The sequence below is a fragment of the Cupressus sempervirens genome, chromosome 6 (genome assembly GCF_028749045.1).
Source record: "Cupressus sempervirens isolate cs-2001-9-10 chromosome 6, ASM2874904v1, whole genome shotgun sequence".
In the NCBI taxonomy this organism is placed as follows: domain Eukaryota; kingdom Viridiplantae; phylum Streptophyta; class Pinopsida; order Cupressales; family Cupressaceae; genus Cupressus; species Cupressus sempervirens.
In genome coordinates, this window is record NC_143123.1 from 206,558,211 (window position 1) to 206,580,922 (window position 22,712).

At 34.5% G+C, this 22,712-nt stretch overlaps 2 long non-coding RNA genes across 2 annotated transcripts; both read left to right on the top strand.

Moving 5' to 3' along the window:
* The first annotated feature begins 11,846 nt into the window (after window positions 1-11,846).
* On the top strand, window positions 11,847-13,388 carry LOC149551961 (uncharacterized). The gene is made up of 2 exons (XR_016353341.1): window positions 11,847-12,130; window positions 12,912-13,388. It is a non-coding gene; the product is annotated as an uncharacterized LOC149551961 (long non-coding RNA).
* A 4,832-nt stretch (window positions 13,389-18,220) lies between these two features.
* Window positions 18,221-20,454, top strand: LOC149551962 (uncharacterized). The gene is made up of 2 exons (XR_016353342.1): window positions 18,221-19,460; window positions 20,268-20,454. It is a non-coding gene; the product is annotated as an uncharacterized LOC149551962 (long non-coding RNA).
* The last annotated feature ends 2,258 nt before the right edge of the window (window positions 20,455-22,712 follow it).

Below are 22,712 nucleotides of genomic sequence, written 5' to 3' on the forward strand. Positions count from 1 at the left end.
GCTAAAATTTGCAATGGTACTAAATCAGTGTTTGGCTACTTGGTAGGAGTCCCTGAGGTAGGCAAGTTCACCAATGTCTATATTGCTTCCTACTCTCTTTCTTTAGGGTTTTTCTCCTATTCATTCTCTTCTTCTCTACTTCCGTGATCAAAGGTAATGATTTGAGGAGGTGCACCTTGACTTTGTGTAGTAGGAACATCTTGTCCTGTTTATTCTCCTTAATAGTTGTTGTTGTTATGATTGTACAATCAACCTTAGTAGTTGTATACCATGCTTCTTTCTCTTTTGGTTGATTTGCTATAGCTATGGGATATTGTGAAGGTGGTTCTTGTGTGTTTTGCTTCTCCCTAGTGATCTCTGCTATAACCTTTTGTAACTCTTCCACATTGACCAAAATAGGATTTATGGACAATTGTAAGTGCAATGTGGTTTGGTGAAGGATCTTTTTGAGATCCTCTGTATTCAATGGATTGATGTTCTGACCTAAGGTTTTAGGAACATCCTTTACAATGATAGTTTCTAAAGGTGTTGTATGTGGAGGACTTGGTGGTGGCATTTGGGTGTCTTGGATACTTTGTTCTAGCTGTTGCTCTTCAGTTGTTACCTCTTCACCTTTTTGTGTCTTCTCCATTTTTTCCTCTTCTTTTTCTTTCTCTCCTTCCTCATCCTTTTTATTCTCTTCTTCTTCCTCATTAATTCTTTCGTCAAAGGGATTTTCTTGCACTTCCTTGACTATTTGGAGTCCATATATAACCTTCCACATAAGAGTGGATTTATGCACAACTTTTCAATTTGATTTTGCAATATACTAAAGGCTCTATATTTGGGCATGAATTTTCTCCCATGTTTCTTGCTAGCCTTAGTTATTTGACCTTTAGTAAGGTCTGGCATTACATGAGCCAATGTTGACAAGTCCTTATATCCTTTTCCATATTAAGGTAGTAATGCCATTTATTCTCAACTAATGAGCTTAGCTCCTTAGGCATTGAATTGCCTAGTTCAAGTGGGGTGGTCTTGAACTTAACCATCATAGTATAGATGGATTCTTCCACTATTTTTTGTTCTTCCCTTGAAAATTTATTAAAATCAATGGTCTTTAAACTAGTTAGATCTGCATTATCTCTAATGTTATTACAAACATTTTCTAACTTAGATTTGGAAAAATGTCTTACCAATCTGTATTGTTCATTATCAGACTCTATCCTTTCTTTGTTTGATTGTGGGGTGCAACATATTTTCTTCTCTTCCTTTGCACTAAATTCCCTCCTTGTTCTATGGCCTTTTTCTTTCCCTATTCCTCTACCACTTGGGTAGTTGCCCTGGTTTCTACCCTTGTAGTTGGCTTGGCTTTGTTGCTTTCTTCTTCCCCTTTTGCTGTGCAACTGGCTACTTTCATGCCTTTCTTTTCTTTGGTTCAGCATTGTGTGCTTCTTTCTCAACACCTACCTCTTCTTTAGGATCCTCCCCCATGCCTTGGGTTAATGTAAGTGTTTCCTGACCTTATTCTTCTTTATCAACCTTAACTTTTTCTTCTTCTTCTATTGTGCCCTCACCAATTTGGCTTTAAGTTTCTTCACAAATTTGTCTTTCTTCTTTAGTGTAGAGGTAGTCTTCAACTCCATATCCACCTTTGACCTAACCACATCATAAGTTCCAAAATGTGGTGCACTTTTATCCACTTCTTCAGCTAATAGTGTAGTTATAGTTGTTGATACCTCATCTATATTTATTTCATAGCCAAGAGATCTTAACCATCTAACTCTTGGTATGGAAGCTTGTATATAAGTTTAGTCAATATCTACAAGAAAGAATACATCATTTACATGATTTTCTACTAAGGAAACTAGTATTCTTAGCCTTTGCTTCATGGTTTTCTTGAAGTCTTCAAAATAACTAGTCATTAGGGTCTCAAAATTAGCTCCTATTTGTTCTATATATTCATTAACTTGAGCTATGATATACTTATTTTCTTTACACGCAACTTCACCAAAAGAAGGGAACTCATTCTATACATAGAAGAATATGCAAATCAAAATAGCACCAAACTTGCATTGTGCTCCCTTTGTCCTTCTTATTAATTTGGTGCAGTTGCAATTCTGCAAGATCATAGGTATGATCCTTTTTCACCAATTTGTAGCCTACATCCACCTCAATGCAAGGCACGCTATTAATTTTTCTAGATTGGTAGAACTTATGTGCAATGACCCTAATATCAAAGTCCACAAGAGGGTCTTGAATGGTGTCAATTGTCATTCCTCTCTTGTTCCACTTGGCACTAGTATTCTTTTCAATTATGTCCTTAGCATCACTCCTAAGGGTCTTTTGACGATCTAGGGTTAGGTACCCTATCACTCTATGTACAATTCTCTTTGTAATTTTGAGTGGATCATATTTTAACCATAAGCTTCCATCATGTATTTTGCTAAGCACTAGCCTGATACATTTAGTCTTGAAAACTGTGGGGAATTCTAGGGCATGCGTTAAACCCTTTTTCTCAATAGTTTGATACTCTTCTTTAAACACTCCATTTTTACAAAATTTTCATAAGCTTCCCTCATTTCCATGTCTCCTATAGCTCCAATCTTTCAATTGTAGCATCGTCTAACATCTTAAACCATAACTACTTTAGGGGGTATGATAGATAGGGCTCTAGCTCAGTCATTTTTATACGCCACTTTAGGGATTGGGAATAAATCAGGTTGTTTTCCTTCATTATACACTAGATGGACCTCAAATGGTTCCTACTCCTAAGTTTTCCTTGACTTAGAAGCCATTTGTGTGATCTAGGCTTTGTGCACAAAGAAAATGTGAAACTACATAACTCAACACAAGCATAAATACCTTGAAATGATGAAATCATGCTAAAATGTTGTTGAAGTCTACTTAAACACTAGATTCTCTACTAAGAATTCATTCTGCACTCTTTCTCATCTTTGCTCTTCATTCAAAATGAAGAAAAATGATTCAAAATATGATAATATACCCTATTTTCATTGCATTTAATGCTTAGTGCATTTACAGCTATCCACTTAGCTTCCATTGGTTTTCCATCACTCAGCTTCCACAGAAGTATCCTTCACTCAACTTCCATTGAATTTTCTCTTCAATTGGCTTTCACTACCAACTCGGTTGCAATTGATCATTTAGCTTCTAATATTTTGATAGTCAACTCAACATGCACTGGGGTTTTACTCGACATCTTAGGGAAACTCAACAATACTTGTGAAATCTTGAAATTTTGACTTTGCATCTCTATTCATGCTGATTTCTTCCTGTCAATACTTGCTTATTTAGGAATTGATGTATGATAAAGCTTTGTAAATTAGTCCCTTATGCCTTCTTGTAATTAGTTTAATGAATTGTGATCACTTGGCCTATTAGGTGAAGTGATCCCTTCATTTGATGTGCTACACCCATCTTTCTTCTTCCATGTCTTATTCATTTCTCCTTTGATGTGTTCAACATCTACCATCTCCTTTCCTTTGTTGTTCTGTGAGTTGGGTGCCTTTGATCTTGTTGAGAAATTCTTGTTGATATGACTAGTCTTCAAGAAACTAAAACATGTGGTTTGACTCAACCATCTACTATAGTTTCCACTAAAATGTGTTCTTATACAATTTTTAGGAATGTGTCCATATTCTTGATGGTAATGATAGTTATACCTGGTGTTGTAGTCCCAATTGTAGTGATGTCCATGGTTATTTCCTCTTGCTGGCTGATTTGGTGTCCACATAGACTTTGATCTACACTCAAAAGCTCTATGACAATACTTCTTGCAACTATAATAGTGACCTTCAAATCTTGGTGTTCTGATAGTCCTAGTCCTATAGTCATGTGCTTGATGTCCTTGCTTTTTGCACTTATGACAATAACCCATATTCTTAGGTTTGTCATGCTGATGGGCATTCTTACTCCTGCATACATTGGAGGTATGTCCCTTTTTACCACAAAAATGACAAGTAGGTTTAGTGTTCTTACCTCTGTTACTCCTTTCTTCTGTAGTCTTGGATGACTCTCCTTGTTCAGTGCTGGTGTATCCTAATCCTAAAGTATCATTGCTAGCCCTTGGTGATTTTAGTAGCTACTCAAAGTATTTAATGGCCTCATTTGGTTTGTTGAAGCTTTCTACAATTTCCTTCTCTCTTTTTAGGTCATTTTGCATATTTAGTGTAGAGATCTCAATGTCCTTGACATTTAGTTCATGATGTGCATTCATCATCTGACTTAGGGTGTCTAGCTGCATGTTTGAAATTCTTGCAAGTTTAGTTGACTTTTCTTCCAATCTATTAGAAAGATTTCTCTTGTCTTCTTCTAGCATAGCTTTGACTTCAATGGCTCTTTTCTTCTATTTAGTCACCTCACAAATCATCATAGCTTGTGAGTCTTGTTCAACCTTGCAAAGTGTTCTAATTTCTTCTGCTTGAGCTTTATTTTTCTCCATTAGGTCTACTATTGCTGCATCAAACTCTTTAGAATCTCCATTTTCAAATAGTTTTGTGGTGTTAATCTCCTTGTAGTGTATCATTCTCAGCTATGGTAATGTCTCTTCTTCACTTTAAGGATTTTCTCAGTTCTTTTCTGGCTTCTTCCAAAGCATGCAAAGCAAGTAGTATATCAATTGCCTAATTCTCTACGATCTTCCCAAGTTTGTAGACTTTCATTTCTAGATCTTTTCTCCAAGCTGTAAGGCTCCTTCTTGTGAGAACTTGGCTCTAATACCAATTGTTGGAATTTACAAGTAGGAAGATATACTTCTTGGGGGGGGGGGGGGGGGGGGGGGGGGGGCAGGGGGGAGGGGGGAGTGGAGGAGGCGTGAATCAAAAGTAACTAACTTTGACCTTTTAAACCTTTTTAGCAAAGATCATTCACATGCATCTAATCCATCTAGTAAACATGAAAGTAAAGACATGCATGAAAATAGATAACACAAGAATTTGGTAACCTAGAAACCCTGCAAAAATGAGAAGGTAAAACTGGAGTGGGGATGACACTCACAAAGTATCAGTGCAACAATATGCAACTATTCAAGGTTACAAAGTTTGACCACTTTGAATGGTCTACCTGGTGAAAGCTCTATCCTGTTAAAGACTTTACACCATATTAGAAGTGACCTAGTTAAAGGATTTAGAAACATTCATTTGGAATGTTACCCTGTTAAAGGATTTACAATCTTGTTAAGGATCTACAATATGGCTGCTAAACCTATATAGCTACTAGGCCACTATCAACATAGTATTTTCATTCTCATAATACAATGGTTAGAAACTATAGTAGAATTTCTTGACCTAATGAATTTTAATCCTCAATTGTTGATTCTAGATCCTCGTTCTACTCTATTTGTTTTGATCCTTACTCGATCTAATATGTCTCTTCTCAAAACTCTGATACTCTGTTCTTGATCAACTAAATTTTGCAATGTTAATTTTCTCTTTCTAAGTCTTTAAACACCCCTCTAAACTTTGCTATAGTTCACCAATAAACTTATCACTTATGCATACACAATGGGGTATTGTCCTCCTTTTAAAGACTTCGAAGCCTTAAGGTTAGGTATGATTCTATGATCAATATTTAATCTTCATTTCCCATTCAATTCTTGCACTTTTCTTATTGGTTGCATGCCTTTCCATTTTTCTTATTGGTTGCATGTTGTTTACATAGGCAATGAAAAAGATTTGATCTTATCTTCAAGATCCTTTGAGATTCATCCTATGTTAGCTCAAAAAATAGTTTACATCTATGTTTGTGAGGATACAAACTCATATGTTGATTTTGTGTTACTTGGCACTTACTAGTTGTTGATGCTTGACACATATAGGAATTCTATTTCACTCAGCATCACTTATCACTCGACACTTGAACTTCACTCAGCACCTAAAGTTCACTCAGCACCTATTGAATTTCTAACTTGGCACACACACTCTAACTTGGCTTCTATATTATACTTAACATCCTCTTAAGAATTGGTTAAGTGTGTTGACACTGAATTGTCAAAACCAATCTGAGACCAACAGAACTATAAGGGAGGAAAGGAAAAAATTGATAAGTTTGGACTATACTTGAAAAGATTCTAATGAATTTGGAAGTTTTTGGAAAAATCACTGACAATATTTGTAAGCTTCAGGTAGACATGAACATCATTTTTTGATTTTGGACATCGTGTTGGTTTGTAAGTAAACAATTTTTTTTCAAATAAGGGATGCAAATAGTAGTCATAAATAATCTAACCAAGGACAACGAAACTTGGAAGGATGGGGGAGTCTGGACCTTTTGTTGTTTGGACAATTTGGATAGTTTATAGACTTGAAAAAGACACTCTTTTACCCTATTATAACTAGAAATGGTAGAGGTGACAAAAAATCTTTGTCTCACAACTTTTGTGCATGGGTTCACCTCACATAGCCATATCACCCCACTAGAGGACATCTATGTTTTTGGTGTATTCCATGGACTATATATCATATACATTTAATGAGCGTCGTTGTGATAGGGCTCAAGAGCATATTCCACCTTCCAACATCTAGGTACATGCCCATGGTGAGGATCTACAAGAGAGATTCTTCCCCCTCGCACAAAGATTATGCCCCCTTTAGGAGGTGAAGTAGGTAGCAATTGTCTACAATTTTTTTAATTGGCTTCTATTTATATTAATCCTCAATGGTTTCATGAATGAAGTTGAGGCTACTAGCCCATACTGACATCTATAAGTGCACACACTTGACTAGCAAGACTGGGGGCAGTACCATCCAGTGTAATAGACATAACCTTTTCTTGATATGTGATATTAGAATTAAGAAGAAGAAATTAACATGGCTTTGGAGTCTTTTTCTCTACAAAGATTCTTTATTAGAGTGGGTTGGAATCACTAGCATTAGGTGTGTGCTCACTTGGGTCATTCCCAGAGGTTGGATTGCTCTTGCAGGCCCTCTAAAGGTTGACTTGGACTATAGCTTAGATTCAAGGTCAAATTTTCTGATTTCCCCAAAGGGAAAAGATCATACACCTCTACCTCATCACCCTACTCAAACACAAAGAACATGTTCATAACCAAGTTATCTTATCAATCCCAACATGTATTTTTCTAAGATTTTGATTTTCCTAAAAGGAAATCATCATCTCTTCATAAAAATATTTTCTGGGGAGAACCATTAACTTTCTTGCCTCCCTTGGGTACTATCTTCCAAAGACATCTAGGTTTCTAATTTACTCTTGGCCATTATAATGTCCCCATCTTTTTAGCATCTCAGTGGAGTTCTTAGCCTTGACATTCTCCGAAGGTTAAGAGGAGAAATAAGGAGAAATTGATTAAATTCATTTCTTATAAAGTCATTAAATAAATTAAATTAAAAAGGTGACTTTATATTTAATTAATTTAATTAATTAAGAGTGTAGTAATTATTAGAAGGGGGAAACTTATAGTAATTTAATTTTCTAGAAGCACAATTAATTATTGTATTGCAAGAGAGAAGCTTCGAGCAAGTGCATTAATTATTGGAAGGGGGAAACTTCTAGTAATTTAATTTCCTAATAGCACATTAATTATTGGAAAGGGGGAAACTTGTAGAGAATTCAATTATTAAATATGTTAGTTCCTTCTAGAAGGGTGAAGGAAAAGTATAAATAGAGGTGAGAGCTTCATTTCTTATCATCCAATTATTGTGAATTGCATTTGATATTAAGTTGGGAGAAGAAACTAAGGTTTTTGATTTCAATCAGCCATTGGAGAATGTCAACACTTTAGTGTTGCAACCATTTGAGGTAGTGAAATATCCATTGAATTTGGTATTTATGAGAGCTTCAATTTAGGAGTTCTATTTGTGCTTGAATTGAAGAATAAATTTTGGCTACTACAGTATGCATGCACGATGTTGTGTTGCAATATCTATGTTTGATTCATTTCTATTCTTCGGCATCACTATTATCAAGTTCCTCTTGTAACTATTAGTATTTATCATTGTACTTCATAAGCATATGATTTTTTTGTCATAATTTAGAATTAAATTTTAGCATTACTCTAGTCATTATTATATGTTAATTGTTTGTCAAAATGTCAGTTGGCTGTAGGTATGCATTTCATATCTAGTTTCCATGTATTTGCATTGAACATACCAAAAGAATTCCACTTGCATATTAGTTCCTTGTAAGAGAATATTAAATTGGTATCAGAGCTTGCTTGAAAAGTGTTTGATAAAATGTTGAATAACTAAACTAGAGTACATTTTGGTGTTTGAAGAAGTTATAACCTATTGGAGTTATTATATTGGTATCAAAGCTTGCTTGAAATTTTTTTGACAAAATGTTGAACAACTAAAATAGAAAAATTTTTGGTATTTGAAGAAGTTATAACTTGTTGGGGTTATTACATTGGTATCAGAGATAAATCCTACCATTTTGAGGGTTTAGCAATCACATATAGCCACCTGGGTTTGGCTCTCATAGATTTTCCACTCGCAAGCAAGCTTTATTTGATAGGGAACAAGATTTTTACAGGCAGTCAAACACCATGGGTGATAGGCAAGAACATAGCCCACCAAGAGACAATAGGAATGAGGATTAGGAAATAAGGGAATTTTATAGAGAAATAGTAATAGGACAAGAATGGATGGGTCAGGCTTTGCAGACACTCACCACCATGGTTGAGCGCATGAATCCATAGGATAGATAGAATTAGGAACAAGAGGATCATAGGAGTGCAGTGGGATCACCTAGAGCTCATATAACTCTTTCCACAATAGCAAACATGCCCATATGTCCTACCTTTGTTAGAGAAGAACCAGTATAGGAACTAGCAAAGGAAGTTGAGGATGAGACATTTGCAGATATCCTTATGGCTACAAATGATGAATGAGAATTATTGGCACCACAAGTTCAGGAAAGGATGACCTTTGAACGCTTTGTAAATTAGAGAAGAGAACATTATAGGTCACTTAGATAGGATATGAGGCCTAGGGGTCAAAATAGTAAGCTGAAGAGGGCTACAACCAAGCTTACTATGCCTAAATTTGATGGGAGTGGCAAGTATAGGTTATGATGATAATCAGATACATGGATATGTTTGAAACTTGGTTCTAAATTAGAATGACATAATTACTGAAACATTCTAACAGTCTGTGGAATTAAACTTGGAAAATTGCACAACCCCCCCCCCCCCATAATGTTATAAGGGGATATTGCTAGAAACGTCACTATGTTTGACCTTTATGTTTAACTTAATCAAAGTTACTAGTTAACCGGTCTGCACATACCCATTTTATATTGTTTTTACGATTTACCAAAGATAACTCAGAGTTTCATTGTTATGTGAGAAAGAGTTTTTACTATTGTGGCCACACTTATATTTAATTGGTGATTTTACTTATTTTTATTTTCTATTTCCATTTTTATTTTTGAGGCATTTTTCTGTGAGAGTGTTGTATGATACCTTTAAGACGGTCATATCAGGGAATATCCTGGATGAACATCACGAGAAAGTTAGAATATCACCCTTCCATTCATTATGAGTTATGAGTTCATTTAATCCTATAAACTTGGAAATATCTTGACTCTTAAACAAATATACTTCACTTTTACGCTACGTTGAAGACTTTATGTAAAGGTACTAAATGTGAAAGACCTGTAAAGACTATGACCAAGTCGTGAAATTAATGCAACTAAAAGGGAGCACAATAACCATTGAGCATCTACAAATGAAAGCTTATAAGTAGACCGTGATAGTAAACTAACGTGTATGGAATTCTTGGAGTTAACAAAGGATATCAATCCTCTATCGATAAGTAAAGGTCAGACGAATATTGTAGGATCAATCAATGCTATGATGAAAGAATGTTTTGACACAAATAAAGAGTAAGGTTAGTCGGTAAGAACTAATAAAAACAACTAAGATGATAATGGGAAATAGATGGTCACCCAAGCAAGAGAGCGAAGAGTAAGTAAGTATGTTAACTAAGGTACAACATAGGAGGATAAGTAACTTTGATCTGTAAATGGTAATGAAACTAATTAAAACAAGTTGACAATGACAAAGGTAATAAGATTACACCATGAAATGACTAAACTAATAACCAAAGAAATATAATTACAGAATTAGCTATTGAATATATTAATGTGATAAACCATTCTTAATTGTCAAAAGGCTAGGAATGCTACAATGGGTCTATATAGTTTAAAATATAACAACAATTGCCCTATTTACTCCACAAATATGATTATATTAGGTATTGGTAGAAGTCCTAACTTGAAAACAAAACTCAAACCAACCAATGATGAATTAATCAATTCTTCCCATAGAAGCTATGGGACCATGTTCCATAAGTCTACATTTCGATTGTATGTAAGATTATTAGGAACATGACTTGATGTTAAGGCAAGGCCCAAGTGGAATAATCATAATGAATCAAGGTAAACTTCATGTGAGAGTTATGTCAGAAGACTTCCAGGAGGAAGTTGAGAACTAGGGGGGGAGGATGTAAGGCCCACACTAGTACCCGTGTCTAGATCTTGATGAAATAAAACTAGTTAGGAGATAATTGAGTTATGCTTTATATTTTGTTTTGTTGCAAATCATGATTTAAGGGTTCCTATAGGAGACTAATGTGGATTTTGATATTCTCTCTAATAACATTAGGTCGATAAAATAAGACCACATGGACATGAGATTTTAAATGTTTAAGAAAAGAACCTGTCCATGAGACACTATGGACGATTTACTAGGCAGTTAAGAAGGATAAAATAACATTCTGCCTACTAAGAACAACTATGAGTATAGGTTATGATGATAATCAGATACATGGATATGTTTGAAACTTGGTTCTAAATTAGAATGACATAATTACTGAAACATTCTAACAGTCTGTGGAATTAAACTTGGAAAATCACACAACCCCCCCCCATAATGTTATAAGGGGATATTGCTAGAAATGTCACTATGTTTGACCTTTATGTTTAACTTAATCAAAGTTACTAGTTAACCGATTTGCACATACCCATTTTATATTGTTTTTACGATTTACTAAAGATAACTCAGAGTTTCATTGTTATGTGAGAAAGAGCTGTGATGATACTCTAATTGAAAATGATTTATACTCAGAAAGATTACTGTAGATACACATATTCGATATTTCAATGTTTTAAATATTTTATGAGAATGATAATGAAATGTTTTGAATATGCACTTAGATGAAAGTTAAATGGAATATGCTATTGCAATGTTTTATTGATAGTACTTAGAAAAAAAATGATTAGATGATACTTACTTGTATACATTGATGAGTAGTACGAGGTATTGGATTTATGTTGTACATGTTTGTATGGATCCTGTATTATCTTATTGGGTTGCTAATGTTTAAGTTGAGTGTGCAGGAAAGTGGAACCATGGTGATTAATGTGGGAAACAAGGTTCAATCTTATGTGAACACGGTTAAGCCAAGGTGAATCTTTGGAAGATTCAAAACCTCGTTGTATTGTGTTTATTTCGTACTGTGACTACGTATGAGTGTTGTAATCAGAGAGCATGGTTAATTAGTGACATGTCATCATAATGTGTGAAGTGTTTTTATGTGCATGTGTGTGTCATTTGACACTTGTATTGTCTATGTGTAAATGACATGTCCAATAGGATTATTTGGTGTGAAGTCACTTAACCTAAGCCTAAGCCTCATTGTGAAATCAATTAAACCACCTTGGAGAGTGTTAGGAAGAATCACCTTTTTGATGGAATGCAAGTTACAAGTGATAGGAATTTTAGAGAGCCTAAGTGAACTTAGGTGTTAATTTTGTGAAAACAAGTCACCCACATGGTAATAGTATGGGTTGGGGGGGTTAAATATTATAATAAATGAGTCTAGGGGACCTAGGGGACCCTCAAAAAGAGTCATTTCCAAGCCAATTCGAAAATATATTGTAACCTAACTTCTTTCCTCATGACACCACTTGGTTAAGTCCTCATTGGTGGAAAAACACAAGAGTAAAAGAGGTAGGTGAGGATGAAAGTGAAGGTCTTTATAGGGAAGTTATGCCAATCTTGGGGATTCATTCACCCACTCTCTAATTTTAGAGACAACCAAGGAATGGAAAGGAGAAGTTTGAAATCCAAGCAGGAAGAGGTCTTCATTCCATTGCCATAGCTTGTAAGCAGGTTAGTCCTCCATGCCATGCTTTCTTTATATCTCATAGCTGAAATGGAAAATTGTAAGGGTGCCTTTGGTAGGAGTGTTCTTGGTATTCTTGTGTTGTGATAATGTGATGTACTCTTGAAAATTTCTTGTTTTATTTCTACTTGGTTTGGTTTTCTTCTTTGTGCTTGAGCATTGTTATGGGTGTGGGACTTGCACTCACCCTTTTGGGAAGGGAAGAGGAGTCCAGGATGAATGGGCAGCAGTTGGATTGCATAGTTGAGGACCCTGGAGTATGGGCTCCATTGTATGCCATTGTCATATTCATATTTTGCCTTGGGAGAGAAAAAAAAAAAGAAAAGGAGAAATGGTGAGGAAGGAAGTAACTGAAGTATGGGTTTGTAGGAAGCTAAAGTTGTTGGTTGTGTGTGGTGGAGGATGTTGTTTTGGTAGTGTGTGTGGTGGAAGATGTTTATGAAGCCCCGAAAGGGCCTTGTATTTTGTTGATTTAGCCCCGAAAGGGCATGATTTTTATGGCAGATATGATATGAAATGGTAAACCTCCTTGTGTTTCCACCTTCACCCAATGTTTATGATTCCATTTGTGAATCATTGTGCAAGCCTTGGTTGGGAATTGTAAATGTGTTGTTAAATTGTGATTTTCATGTTGAATTCTTGTTATTATGATGATGTTTGAATGTATCCCCATTGAGCCTTGTTTCCCCTAGCGCGGGGGTGGTCTCTTTGAGGCCTAGGTTGGGAGGTGAGCCTCCATGGTTCCCTAGTTGTTTTTCTTTTGTGCAGGTATTCTTTGGAGAGTTTTGGAAACCTGATGTTATGGAGTCCATTTCTTGCTTAGGAGCAGATGTATTATTATTGTGTCAAGGGGAGAGAAATCCTCCTTGGTTATGTGAAAGAAATTGTATTTTAGAGTGTGGTGTTGTTTCTATTTCATATGTTTTGAAGAAGAGAAGTTGATGTATCAGTATTATATATGATCTTTCTATTGTGCTCAAGTTGATAGAATTCATGCTTGATATTGTATGGAAAGAAATTTGCAAGGATCATATTAGAGAAGGTATGCTGCTTAGATGTTGTTCCATTTATATTGAATAGGAATATGCAGGAAGGAGAATTTGAGTATCTTGAGATTACAATAGGAATGTAACTGGACCTTGCCACCTTGATATCTTATTTTTCTATTGCATAAGGAATAATTAAAAGTTTGATGTTTAGTATTGGAATTGATAAAGAAGTAAGGTATGCAATTGATAGTAAGAATGGTAGAAAGTTTTAAGTCTTGGTATTGAATGATATGGAAGATAATGAAAACATTGGTTGTATGAAAGATTAGCTCAACACTTCCTGAGTTCTATTGTTTTTAATTTGACTTCTCTACATATGTTGTTTTAAATGGCATCTCTTGTCTAAAAGATCTAATGAGTTTAGTAATTGAAATGGTAAGAAAAAGTTTAATAATTCATAATATATCATTATAATAATCCATGAAGGATGAGTCCTAGTAAGGGAAAAGAAAATCATAATAATACATATAAGTGTAAAGAACATAAAAATTAACTAGCTGAAGATGCCCATTTATCTCTCTGGAATTTATATGGAAAGGTACCCAAATTGACTTCTTCTATTACAGAGTAATATTTTATTGGCTAAGAGTCTACCTAGGTCCCTAAAGGAATAAGACATCCCTAGCTAGAAATTATATAAAAATAAACAATGAGCTATAAAACCCAAGTGTCAAATCACTCTCTATAAAGAAGCAAATTAATAAAAATAAAAATCTACATATAATATTGCTAACATAAATGCTATCCCTTATATTCTAAGGCGTCACCTTTTTAATGATGGCCAAAGTCAACAAAAAAATCCATAAAAAAAATTTAAAAAATAAACAAATGCAACTTGCTTCCAATGCTAGGCGTACAATCTAAGAACATGAAAAGAAAGGGATTTAGAAAAAGTCATAAATTGCTGCTATGTAATGAGAGCCTTGTCACCTAGGACAGCGACATCACCCTTGTACTTTATGGAAGGAAAAAGCATGCTTAAGTGAGGAGAGGTCTTGGGGAATGCACATACTCCTCTACTTGCTCCCCACCTACTTCCTCACTTTCCTAGGCACTCATGTGGGGCAGCAAGTTAATGTGATGGAAGTTGAAAACACTTTTTAATCAAACAAAATCTGCCCCAAATCAAACCAACTCAAAAACATGCGTTTTAAAAAGAGGATAGACTTAAATTGCATAAGGAAGTGTGACAAGACAGCCTATATGGATGAAATGATGAAGGACAAAACCCCTAGCCTAGGTGTTTAGTAGGAAGTGACAACATAATAGGACTAATAAGGTGATTTAAAAGAAATTGGTTATGTGGATTTGGGCTTAGTTTAATATTATATGATTTAAATGTGATGCATAAGTTAATAAAGTCATGTTATAGTGGGAATTAATATATATAAATAGGATATAAGTTATTGATTGTTTAAATAGTTATAGGGAGATGTTATTGAATTTCACACATTTAATTCTAGTATAAGGATAGAATGGGTAACTAGGGATATGTCTTATATTTCTCTTATTAGGTAAGTAGATATATATATAAGTTTAGATTATTTAGGTATATACTATTTAAAATTATATTCTATCATTTTTTATCTATCTTATATTAATTAGTGGTTATTTAGGTCGAGTGTAGTATAGTCAAAATGACCAAGATGGGCACTTAATTTTAAATATGAATTAACAATTTTTTGATGTCAACATAAAGAGATACAAGATTGAACACTAATCTGATCAAGATAATAATTGCACAATAGCTCCAAGCTTCGTAGTTGTTAATTGAAAATAATAATGTAACCTGTTCGTGAAAAGATGCAAACTAAGAAAGTATAGGCACTGGTAAGGCATAACTATAATAGTAGTAAACTCATAATAGAACATATAATAATAATGGTAACCCAAATACTGATGGAGACACACTGAGTAATAACTCATCCTCTTGTTGCCATCTTCTATGTTATCATCGCCACATTCACATAAGATAAATCACATCTACCCATCAGAGTGTCTTGGTTTGAGTGTAGAAAACTAAGGGCTCATAACTTCATTTCCCTAGTAGAGCCTTTTAATCCATTAACAAACCTTAACAACTCCAAGTTTAAATACGGATAGTGTATCCTTTAATCTTATCGACAACTCCAGTTAGGTAATTATCGAAGCTTCATTGTAAACTCTCAACTTAGCATGCAACTCACACTTTTAATCATACAAAGTAACAATCAAATATAACCGCCACTTGATAGGAGTATAATCCCCCTTCACAATGCACATGAAACCATTCATCTAGTTAGGAAAACGTTAATGTATTCTACAAAAAAAAAAAGTTGGTTGTGTTCTCGCGTTAAAATTTTATGTTAAAAATTTGTGGCATGACATTCTGGTATCAGAGCGGAGTTATACAACACTGGGCATTAATGAGTCCACAAATGAATATACCATTAAAGGTATCGTAATATTATATTACAAATACGAAATAGGTCTTTATAATTGAAATCATATTAATTGGCAATTAAGTTAAACACCCTAAAACTGATGGACTGTGGTAAACAGCTAGAGCTATTAAGAATTAGGATATGATAAGATGTTGGTCTCGCTTTTGTGGAAATCTATTTTGATTTAGGATCCCCATGTAATTCCCTCTCAATAGTTGTGAGACTTAACGATTACAGACCTCGGTACACATGGAAATATACATTAAACAACAAAATAAAAGGAACATACTAACATTCAGGATGGAATGGGTGGCTGTGTATCTCGATGGTGCCTAGGTATTGGTAAGAGCTTAAACCCCCTTGGAAATGTAGATCCTATTCCTTATCTTATTAACAATACCTAAAGGAAATTTAGACTAACATGAGATCAAATGATAGAACCCTTCTTAAGTACCGATACACTCGAATGATGCTTGAAGGAAGGAGTGATAGACGTAAATGAGATAACCCCATCGATCTCTCTTATAGCAACCTATTACCTTATATTTTTGGTAAGGGGCCCCTATCATAATCTTACTCTTGTATGACGGATCCCTAGTATAATTGGTGAAAGAAACCTTGGCCCTAGACTACATTTGATGATTCTTGACAGTAACAGGTAGGTAAGTAAGGCAACGTAAGAAATTAAGGACCTAAATCTCTAAGAATCGACAATCCCTTAAGTAACAAGAGTATGGATCACTCTCTTGACCTATTCTTAGAAAGACTGGAAATACTAGGGAATCATTTTGCATATTTTTGATTAATCTCGTAATCCTAGGACAACCCTTCCTCTCTCTCTCTCAGGAAGACCCGGGTATGACCGCATTACTTTTAAGAATTTGAATTGTGGTAAATTATTGTTGATGTTTTTAATGTTGCATTTTTGGAATGTTCATTTATGATGGTTTCTTGGTATGGTTCCCTTTTGCCTCGGGACACGACTTGTTGAAATGAAAGATTTACCATTGTGGCCACACTTATATTTAATTGGTGATTTTACTTATTTTTATTTTCTATTTCCATTTTTATTTTTGAGGCATTTTTCTGTGAGAGTGTTGTATGATACCTTTAAGACGGTCATATCAGGGAATATCCTGGATGAACATCATGAGAAAGTTAGAATATCACCCTTCCATTCATTATGAGTTATGAGTTCATTTAATCCTATAAACTTGGAAATATCTTGACTCTTAAACAAATATACTTCAATTTTACGCTACGTTGAAGACTTTATGTAAAGGTACTAAATGTGAAAGACCTTTAAAGACTATGACCAAGTCGTGAAATTAATGCAACTAAAAGGGAGCACAATAACCATTGAGCATCTACAAATGAAAGCTTATAAGTAGACCGTGATAGTAAACTAACATGTATGGAATTCTTGGAGTTAACAAAGGATATCAATCCTCTATTGATAAGTAAAGGTCAGACGAATATTGTAGGATCAATCAATGCTATGATGAAAGAATGTTTTGACACAAATAAAGAGTAAGGTTAGTCGGTAAGAACTAATAAAAACAACTAAGATGATAATGGGAAATAGATGGTCACCCAAGCAAGAGAGTGAAGAGTAAGTAAGTATGTTAACTAAGGTACAACATAGGAGGATAAGTAACTTCGATCTGTACATGGTAATGAAACTAATTAAAACAAGTTGACAATGACAAAGGTAATAAGATTACACCATGAAATGACTAAACTAAAAAACAAAGAAATATAATTACAGAATTAGCTATTGAATATATTAATGTGATAAACCATTCTTAATTGTCGAAAGGCTAGGAATGCTACAATGGGTCTATATAGTTTAAAATATAACAACAATTGCCCTATTTACTCCACAAATATGATTATAGCAGGTATTGGTAGAAGTCCTAACTTGAAAACAAAACTCAAACCAACCAATGATGAATTAATCAATTCTTCCCCTAGAAGCTATGGGACCATATTCCATAAGTCTACATTTTGATTGTATGTAAGATTATTAGGAACATGACTTGATGTTAAGGCAAGGCCCAAGTGGAATAATCATAATGAATCAAGGTAAACTTTCATGTGAGAGTTATGTCAGAAGACTTCCAGGAGGAAGTCGAGAACTAGGGGGGGAGGATGTAAGGCCCACACTAGTACCCGTGTCTAGATCTTGATGAAATAAAACTAGTTAGGAGATAATTGAGTTATGCTTTATATTTTGTTTTGTTGCAAATCATGATTTAAGGGTTCCTATAGGAGACTAATGTGGATTTTAATATTCTCTCTAGTAACATTAGGTCGATAAAATAAGACCACATGGACATGAGATTTTAAATGTTTAAGAAAAGAACCTGACCATGAGACACTATGGACAATTTACTAGGTAGTTAAGAAGGATAAAATAACATTTTGCCTACTAAGAACAACTATGAGTATAGGTTATGATGATAATCAGATACATGGATATGTTTGAAACTTGGTTCTAAATTAGAATGACATAATTACTGAAACATTCTAACAGTCTGTGGAATTAAACTTGGAAAATCACACAACCCCGCCCCCCCCCCCCCACCCCCCCCCCCCCAATAATGTTATAAGGGGATATTGCTAGAAACGTCACTATGTTTGACCTTTATGTTTAACTTAATCAAAGTTACTAGTTAACCGGTCTACACATACCCATTTTATATTGTTTTTACGATTTACTAAAGATAACTCAGAGTTTCATTGTTATGTGAGAAAGAGCTGTGATGATAATCTAATTGAAAATGATTTATACTCAGAAAGATTACTGTAGATACACATATTCGATATTTCAATGTTTTAAATATTTTATGAGAATGATAATGAAATGTTATGAATATGCACTTAGATGAAAGTTAAATGGAATATGCTATTGCAATATTTTATTGATAGTACTTAGAACAGAAATGATTAGATGATACTTACTTGTATACATTGATGAGTAGTATGAGGTATTGGATTTATGTTGTACATGTTTGTATGGATCCTGTATTATCTTATTGGGTTGCTAATGTTTAAGTTGAGTGTGCAGGAAAGTGGAACCATGGTGATTAATGGGGGAAACAAGGTTCAATCTTATGTGAACACGGTTAAGCCAAGGTGAATCTTTGGAAGATTCAAAACCTCGTTGTATTGTGTTTATTTCGTACTGTGACTACGTATGAGTGTTGTAATCAGAGAGCATGGTTGATTAGTGACATGTCATCATAATGTGTGAAGTGTTTTTATGTGCATGTGTGTGTCATTTGACACTTGTATTGTCTATGTGTAAATGACATGTCCAATAGGATTCTTTGGCGTGAAGTCACTTAACCTAAGCCTAACCCTCATTGCAAAATCAATTAAACCACCTTGGAGAGTGTTAGGAAGAATCACCTTTTTGATGGAATGCAAGTTACAAGTGATAGGAATTTTAGAGAGCCTAAGTGAACTTAGGTGTTAATTTTGTGAAAACAAGTCACCCACATGGTAATAGTATGGGTTGGGGGGGTTAAATATTATAATAAGTGAGTCTAGGGTACCTAGGGGACCCTCAAAAAGAGTCATTTCCAAGCCAATTCGAAAATATATTGTAACCTAACTTCTTTCCTCATGACACCACTTGGTTAAGTCCTCATTGGTGGAAAAACACAAGAGTAAAAGAGGTAGGTGAGGATGAAAGTGAAGGTCTTTATAGGGAAGTTATGCCAATCTTGGGGATTCATTCACCCACTCTCTAATTTTAGAGACAACCAAGGAATGGAAAGGAGAAGTTTGAAATCCAAGCAGGAAGAGGTCTTCATTCCATTGCCATAGCTTGTAAGCAGGTTAGTCCTCCATGCCATGCTTTCTTTATATCTCATAGCTGAAATGGAAAATTGTAAGGGTGCCTTTGGTAGGAGTGTTCTTGGTATTCTTGTGTTGTGATAATGTGATGTACTCTTGAAAATTTCTTTTTTTTATTTCTACTTGGTTTGGTTTTCTTCTTTGTGCTTGAGCATTGTTATGGGTGTGGGACTTGCACTCACCCTTGTGGGAAGGGAAGAGGAGTCCAGGGTGAATGGGCAGCAGTTGGATTGCATAGTTGAGGACCCTGGAGTATGGGCTCCATTGTATGCCATTGTCATATTCATATTTTGCCTTGGGAGAGAAAAAGAAAAGAAAAGGAGAAATGGTGAGGAAGGAAGTAACTGAAGTATGGGTTTGTAGGAAGCTAAAGTTGTTGGTTGTGTGTGGTGGAGGATGTTGTGTTGGTAGTGTGTGTGGTGGAAGATGTTTATGAAGCCCCGAAAGGGCATGATATTATGAAGCCCCGAAAGGGCCTTGTATTTTGTTGATTTAGCCCCGAAAGGGCATGATTTTTATGGTAGATATGATATGAAATGGTAAACCTCCTTGTGTTTCCACCTTCACCCAATGTTTATGATTCCATTTGTGAATCATTGTGCAAGCCTTGGTTGGGAATTGTAAATGTGTTGTTAAATTGTGATTTTCATGTTGAATTCTTATTATTATGATGATGTTTGAATGTATCCCCATTGAGCCTTGTTTCCCCTAGTGCGGGGGTGGTCTCTTTGAGGCCTAGGTTGGGAGGTGAGCCTCCATGGTTCCCTAGTTGTTTCTCTTTTGTGCAGGTATTCTTTGGAGAGTTTTGGAAACCTGATGTTATGGAGTCCATTTCTTGCTTAGGAGCAGATGTATTATTATTGTGTCAAGGGGAGAGAAATCCTCCTTGGTTATGTGAAAGAAATTGTATTGTAGAGTGTGGTGTTGTTTCTATTTCATATGTTCTGAAGAAGAGAAGTTGATGTATCAGTATTATATATGATCTTTCTATTGTGCTCAAGTTGATAGAATTCATGTTTGATATTGTATGGAAAGAAATTCGCAAGGATCATATTAGAGAAGGTATGCTGCTTAGATGTTGTTCCATTTATATTGAATAGGAATATGTAGGAAGGAGAATTTGAGTATCTTGAGATTACAATAGGAATGTAACTAGACCTTGCCACCTTGATATCTTATTTTTCTATTGCATAAGGAATAATTAAAAGTTTGATGTTTAGTATTGGAATTGATAAAGAAGTAAGGTATGCAATTGATAGTAAGAATGGTAGAAAGTTTTAAGTCTTGGTATTGAATGATATGGAAGATAATGAAAACATTGGTTGTATGAAAGATTAGCTCAACACTTCCTGAGTTCTATTGTTTTTAATTTGACTTCTCTACATATGTTGTTTTAAATGGCATCTCTTGTCTAAAATATCTAATGAGTTTAGTAATTGAAATGGTAAGAACAAGTTTAATAATTCATAATATATCATTATAATAATCCATGAAGGATGAGTCCTATTAAGGGAAAAGAAAATCATAATAATACATATAAGTGTAAAGAACATAAAAATTAACTAGCTGAAGATGCCCATTTATCTCTCTGGAATTTATATGGAAAGGTACCTAAATTCACTTCTTCTATTACAGAGTAATATTTTATTGGCTAAGAGTCTACCTAGGTCTCTAAAGGAATAAGACATCCCTAGCTAGAAATTATATCAAAATAAACAATGAGCTATAAAACCCAAGTGTCAAATCACTCTCTATAAAGAAGCAAATTAATAAAAATAAAAATCTACATATAATATTGCTAACATAAATGCTATCCCTTATATTCTAAGGCGTCACCTTTTTAATGATGGCCAAAGTCAACAACAAAATCCATAAAAAAAATAAAAAAAATAAACAAATGCAACTTGCTTCCAATGCTAGGCATACAATCTAAGAACATGAAAAGAAAGGGATTTAGAAAAAGTCATAAATTGCTGCTATGTAATGAGAGCCTTGTCACCTAGGACAGCGACATCACCCTTGTACTTTATGGAAGGAAAAAGCATGCTTAAGTGAGGAGAGGTCTTGGGGAACGCACATACTCCTGTACTTGCTCCCCACCTACTTCCTCACTTTCCTAGGCACTCATGTGGGGCAGCAAGTTAATGTGATGGAAGTTGAAAACACTTTTTAATCAAACAAAATCTGCCCCAAATCAAACCAACTCAAAAACATGCATTTGAAAAAGAGGATAGACTTAAATTGCATAAGTAAGTGTGACAAGACAGCCTATAGGGATGAAATGATGAAGGACAAAACCCCTAGCCTAGGTGTTTAGTAGGAAGTGACAACATAATAGGACTAATAAGGTGATTTAAAAGAAATTGGTTATGTGGATTTGGGCTTAGTTTAATATTATATGATTTAAATGTGATGCATAAGTTAATAAAGTCATGTTATAGTGGGAATTAATATATATAAATAGGATATAAGTTATTGATTGTTTAAATAGTTATAGGGAGATGTTATTGAATTTCACACATTTAATTCTAATATAAGGATAGAATGGGTAACTAGGGATATGTCTTATATTTCTCTTATTAGGTAAGTAGATATATATATAAGTTTAGATTATTTAGGTATATACTATTTAAAATTATATTCTATCATTTTTTATCTATCTTATATTAATTAGTGGTTATTTAGGTCGAGTGTAGTATAGTCAAAATGACCAAGATGGGCACTTAATTTTAAATATGAATTAACAATGTTTTGATGTCAACATAAAGAGATACAAGATTGAACACTAATCTGATCAAGATAATAATTGCACAATAGCTCCAAGCTTCGTAGTTGTTAATTGAAAATAATAATGTAACCTGTTCGTGAAAAGATGCAAACTAAGAAAGTATAGGCACTGGTAAGGCATAACTATAATAGTAGTAAACTCATAATAGAACATATAATAATAATGGTAACCCAAATACTGATGGAGACACACTGAGTAATAACTCATCCTCTTGTTGCCATCTTCTATGTTATCATCGCCACATTCACATAAGATAAATCACATCTACCCATCAGAGTGTCTTGGTTTGAGTGTAGAAAACTAAGGGCTCATAACTTCATTTCCCTAGTAGAGCCTTTTAATCCATTAACAAACCTTAACAACTCCAAGTTTAAATATGGATAGTGTATCCTTTAATCTTATCAACAACTCCAGTTAGGTAATTATCAAAGCTTCATTGTAAACT